We start from the raw sequence: 6,000 nt of genomic DNA on the forward strand, positions 1-6,000 counted from the left end.
TCTCTGGGCTGCTGCACAGGAATAAAGGTTACTGAGAAATCTTGGTAAGGTTTTATTAACTGTAAGTTCAAATTACGATACAGCGGTGTCAAGAAAAGTGAAGTAATAATCGTACAACAGGAAAAAGAATTAACTTGGGGAGATGCAGCAGAGTGTACATACAGCGGCTTTCAGCGCATTCAGATTAATACAGGTCCTGTATTCTTGAAGAGGGAACAAATAATCAGCAAAAGATGGAGACCTTGCTTTGCCTGAAGCAGTTGCACCCGCTATTTTTGATGGTTTACTTCCCTGGTACGTACCTTCCCCGGGTGCCCTCGCTGCACGCGAGGCGTCGGACTGGGATGGGGACGAGCCGGGGCACGAGCAGAGTTAAGTGGCCCCAGAGACGAGCTGCTGGGCAGGAGACTCCGCGGATCCGATGGGCAGCACAGCGAGACTTACCGGACCGGAGCTTTCTAGGATTCCCGCCTGCACCTGCCAAGTCCTGTCTGGTAAACAGATACCTGTTACCAGACTTTTTGTTTCAGCTCCAGGAGGAACGAAAGCTGTAACAGCAGACCCGTGGGTGTTTAAACTGGTCCTGTAACACTGCCATGAGCTTTCCCTACGAGCAGGGAACGGACGAATTGCTCAGACTGTGCGTTCTCAGTTCCCGTCCCGAGCAGCATGGTATCAAATGGCTTAATGCTCCGTGTGGGTGAGGCGATGTAAAAACAATCGATGGGGAATCAATTGCCTTCTAATCACTGTAACACAGGGGTTTATTGCTTGGCCTCGTGTTCCTGTGCCATGATGGATTCAAAAGGCAGAGCCTGTGATCCCGCAGCAGCGCTGGAGGGGTAGAGCGGGCAGCACCGAGTCCGACTCCAGCAGTACCTGCGGCAGGAGATGCTCAGCCTTAGCCGGTGCCGGAGGAGAGGCAGGAGGCTCCGCTGTGGGGTATTGGTGATGAACACTTGTGCATCGCTGCTTTAAACGGACTGTCAGACCTCCTGCAGTGTTTCTCGGGCTGGGACGCAGCTGGCTGAGCGCACCTGAGGGAGGACAGAGAATTTTGTGTTACCAGAGTAGATGGTCAGGAGGTGTCCTCCTGACAGGGGATGCGTGAGGTTGAGCCGGTGATCATGTGTCTGGGTGTTTGGCAAGCGATTATGTTAGCAGTAAATTCAGCAGTACAATCACTGCAGCATCCAGAAAACGCTGATGTTAATGCCCAGAACCGACTTCCTTTTTAACTCCTCAGTTAGACTGGGATATAGCACTTGCTAGCCAATATTTTTAATGTATTGTTACTCCTTTTCTGTAATTCCCTTAATTTTCCTGAAACAAAAGGGAAAGCTAATTCACTTTTGCCTAGGCAAAGGCAGGGACGCAAGCCATAGGCGTCCGAGTACCGCAGCGTCTTTCATCCCTTGCGCGGTTACCAGGGGGTCTGCAGAAGAGGCGCTGATTGTTTTCTGTGCGGCTTAGTGCAGAGTAACCGCGGGACGATTTCTGGACCCGCGGGGCGGGAAGCAGCTCGCTGTGTCGCTGTTGGCTGCACAAACGCAGAGCTCCTAAACGGCTCGCTGCTGAACCGCTGTTGCTTTCTTCTCTCTCTGCAAATGTGACTTAAACATTTATCAGTAAAAAATAGCGGCCTTGTAGCTGGCGTTACAAACGAGCATACACCCCAGAGATACACACGTCTTCCGAGCCTGTGTCTGCGCTGAAAGGAACGCCTCTGTCTATGTGCTGCAGCGTGCACGTTCTGTTCCAGCCATCCCCCCGTTTCTTTCATGGGCTACAGGCGCAGTTACGGGCTTCGTACGCCAACTGTATGGCCTTCCTGTCTTGCCTGTGTACAATAGCATCATCTTTGCTATTGCTACAGGCAAATCTAAGTACACCGGTTCTCGGGTTTTTGAAAAGCGTTGCTGGTGCTCACTGGAGATGCTGCTTTGCTGGAGTCAGCGCTTTTCAGCTTTAGCAGTCGGAGAACCACAAGTTTGAATCCTGGTGGGATCTACCCAGTTTTTTAGAGCAGAACCTGGTTCCCCGGTAACGTGGGCTTTGCTTCCAGACCTCTCCTGGCAGAGCAGCTAGAAGGTAAATTGTCTGTGTCTGATGAGCCCGGTGTCTCCCCCAAAGGGGTGGTTAATTCTCCCCCTCCCTGGGGGTTAGAGGGAAGGAAGGGGGGGGCGTCCCCTGTCCTGCCCCCAGAGCAGGGCAGCAAACCACGCGGCTGGTGCTGCAAGTCCTGCTGCCTCGTGGGGGGAAAAGGAGGAGAAACACGAGCAGCGTTTGGATGCGGTAACACCAGAGGCACCCCACGGTTCCCAACCAGCAGAGCAGGGGTTAACTGCTGACCCAGAGCGTGCACTTTCATACTGTCCCTAACAGAAAAACTTTAGTTTAAATATATTTCCTCCAGGTTTCAGCTGCAGCGTGCCAGCTTTGTCAGAGTCACTGCAGGACATGCAGCTCGCTCAGCACAGAAGTACGGCAGGGTGAGGTCCTGCCCTGACCGGCACAGGAAGAGCAGACGTGGAGCTTCCCACAGAGCTGTGGATCCCCACGGGAATCGGCTGAGGAGCTGGCACGAGGGGCCACGAGTCGGAGAGGTGCTGTGGCTCTCCCTTCCCCCGAGGGACCACTGCTGGGCAGCGTTTTCTGCCGGGGCAATGTCTGCTGGCCGTCCTGCAAGGCTGGACACCTTGTGTGGCCTCTGGAAATGAACAGCTTCGTGTGAGCTATCACCCTTGTGTCACCTGCTGGGGTCTTGCACAGGTCCTCCGCGCTCTTACAGCCCGTCTCCTCCTAGGAAGCGTAGTAGCAGGAGGAAGCATGTTACGCCCGTTTCTTTGTTTATTTTCATTACCAAAAATATTTGTACAGCAACAGAATTTGATTTCTAAACCTCTGCCTGTTACAGCTGTTTGTTCCCAGCTGGAGCTGAAGACATCTGCTCCGAGGGTGGGGAGTCACTGCCTGAGCTCCTGCCTTCAGCTGCGCTCCCGAGGAGCCAACCACAACAGGGCAGAGAGAGCTCTTCATGCCAATCACCGGTAATTACTGCACGGAAGAAAAAGGTGTAGAAGTAAGTGACAGTAAGTAGCTGGCCCTGTGGTTCGAGACGTTACTGCTAAAGGAAAGGCTACTTGAAGAACATCACAGGTGTTTTGTGGTGAGGCACCTGGCAGCACCTCCTGTGCTGCCGACGGAGGGGGGGGCCCTGCGCGGCTGCCTCTGCAACGAGATCGTATCTCCTGAACGAGCTCAGAGCCACAGCACGGCGCCATGGGCTTCTTCCCCAAGCCGTGATGTTAATGCACGTCAGCTGAACGGCAGCGCGTGGTCGCTTCCTCTGCCCGGCACCTGTTGCTCAAAGCCCCTGCGGGTTTGAGCAATGCCCATCGCGGCTGGTCTGTGGGCAGGGCAGCTTCTGGACGTGGATCCGGCCCATCGGCACCCGTGGGAGCCTCATGAGCTGGGCTGCGGCGGGTGCGGGGCTGAATAACCGTCCCCGGTGGTTTGCGGGGGGAGCCCAGCCACGGGGCTTCTTCACGCTGGGGCTCGGGCGCTCCGGTCCTGCCACAGACACTCGCTGTTGTTTCAGGGCCAGATTTCCACCAAAGCTCCGTACTGGAGTCTTGCAATACAACCTTGCCAGCTGTTTGGGTGCTCAAACACCGCCGAGGGCGAGGAACTGTGACTCCTGGGCAGAGCTGGGAAGCACGGCGGAGCTCCGCTGTCATTCAGCACTGATGAGGCATCCTGGACCAGCCGGCAGGTCCTTACCGCAACATCCCAAAGGAAGTATTTGGGCCGTAGGCTGGTCCCGGATTTCAAAAGCAGCACAGGAGATAAGCAGTTGCCTGTTTCTCGTGACACGGCTGCTCTGCCTGTGCCCCGTCTCCGGCCAGGCCCTGGGCAGGGACAGGAGCCCCAGTCTGGGTGCTGGTGGGGGGTCCTGGGGTGATCCACCCCTCGCTCCCCGAATGCCTTCGTGCTTTCTGTTTGCTGTTGTTTTCCTTAAGGACCTGCAACCCAGCTCCTTGGGGAACAGTTTTTCTGCACCTACGTCTTCTCAGAGATGAAGTTATAGAACAAGAAAAGTCTCCAACTTCTGTTATCCCAGAGTGGGGGTGGCAGGAGGGAAATGTGCTGCCCTGGCTCATCTTTTTCTCGTTACAAAATCAGAACCTTGCCGTGAACAAGAGGGAGCCGCTTCCTCCGATGCAGGTTGCAGCTCACGTGCCCCGGGGAGCCCAGGGCCGGGGGAGCCCCGGCGGTGCCGCAGCCGCCGGAGGTCGGAGCCGTCCCTGGGCCCGCCGGGTTTTAGCCTGTAAAGACATTGTTCCATGCTGGTATCTTTTTGTTTCAAGATTTCATCTATCCTGCGCTTTCTAAACTGCTGAGAGAGAGGAACTTTCTCCCACCACCGTGCCTTTGGCTGCTCTTGCTGTTCAGTTTCTAACCACCGTAACCGGAGCGACTGTTTAATCTGGAACTTGCTTTTCCTTCTTCGTTAACTCCTTAGCGTGAGTTTTTGTGCTGCTGGTGGGTCAGACTCAGCTTTTTTCTTAAGGAAAACCACCAAGGAGGTGCGGGATGCTGCAGTGATGTCCTGTCGTGGCTCTTGGAGCAACTGCGATAAGCGAGAGGGATGCAGGGCTGCTCTCGTCGTTATTTCCGTCTCGAGTAGGATGGGCTGAAGTCGCAGCTCTGGGACACACATATGCGTCACTCGTGGCATCGCTGGGGCCGGGCGGGAGAGCTGAAGGTGGAGTTTGTCCCAGCCTGTTAATGGAAAACAAATGTTTTCCCTGAGTGCCGTGGAAAATGAAACTAGTGTTTCTTATGGAAGAGCGTGTAGTCAGGCTGAGAAAGATGGGTGAGAGCATTTCCTTGAGAACTGAGCACCTTACTTCCGAAAGGCAAATTATTTTAGTTTTCTTGGTTAATAGAATGAATTTCTAGAATGTTTCCACTGATGTCACCAAAAGAAAAGTGGTTTATAAATGGCCCAGAGCCAGCACAGAAAGCAGCGGTGAGAGCGCCCGGAGGCAAAGCCCGAGTCCGTACAGGGGTGATCACGGCAAGTCACTTGGTCGGCTCCCGGCGCTGATATTGGACCGCTGGTGGGACCTCTCCTGAGCGAACATCCTCGTTTAAAGGCTCTGGCGTGGGGGTTGCGAAAGGTCACTACGCTACAAAGGCGTTTGTAAACAGTGACTTTTGGGAAGAGGGCACAAACGGGTTTGTGTGCTTGATTCTCCTGCCAGAGATGCTTTTCACTTTGGAGAACTTCGATGCATTTGAAAAAGACTACATTCAGCAATTCTTCTATAATTACTTCAAAATTACAGCCACGAGCAATTATATTTTTCAATAGCTTATTGAGTGCACTGAATCCTAAGAAATTAACTACCAAATTTTCAAGGAGTAGATTTATTAATAGCAGCTGTAACTAGAAATCTTGTCTAATTTTCATCACTACCGAAAGAGCAGAAAGAATAAGGGCTCCTGTTTCCATGTATTAACAATATGACTGATAAAATTTGCAGGAGACATTCTCGGCGAACAAGATAATTACAGCTGTGTTGCTTGTGCTGCAATAATTAATGATCGTGCGCTTTATTCTCCAAGCTTGTTTTTCTTGTACAGCTCCAACAGTTTAAATAAAGGTCTTGATCTCTGTCATTTCATGTGACATTGTTCTGAAGCTGGTTAGGCTGTAAAAGCCATCAGCCTGGAGGCAAATTTATTTTTCAAAATACGGTTTAAATCTGCGAACCATTTCTTAAATTACAGGTTAGTGAAAAGCAGGCCCTTCCCATGGAAACAGATACAGTTTTTTAAGAACCATAGGCTTGAACTGATTTAGTATTAAAATCAAGGGCCCTGTCCTGGGCTAGCGAGAAGCCCCGCTGCTCCCGGCAACTGCAGCTCTTCACAGCTATGAATTCAGACTCCCATTTTTAGGGGGAAAATAATCCTTAACAAATACAACTT

This window comes from Aptenodytes patagonicus, chromosome 12 (genome assembly GCF_965638725.1).
Source record: "Aptenodytes patagonicus chromosome 12, bAptPat1.pri.cur, whole genome shotgun sequence".
NCBI classification, from domain to species: Eukaryota; Metazoa; Chordata; class Aves; order Sphenisciformes; family Spheniscidae; genus Aptenodytes; species Aptenodytes patagonicus.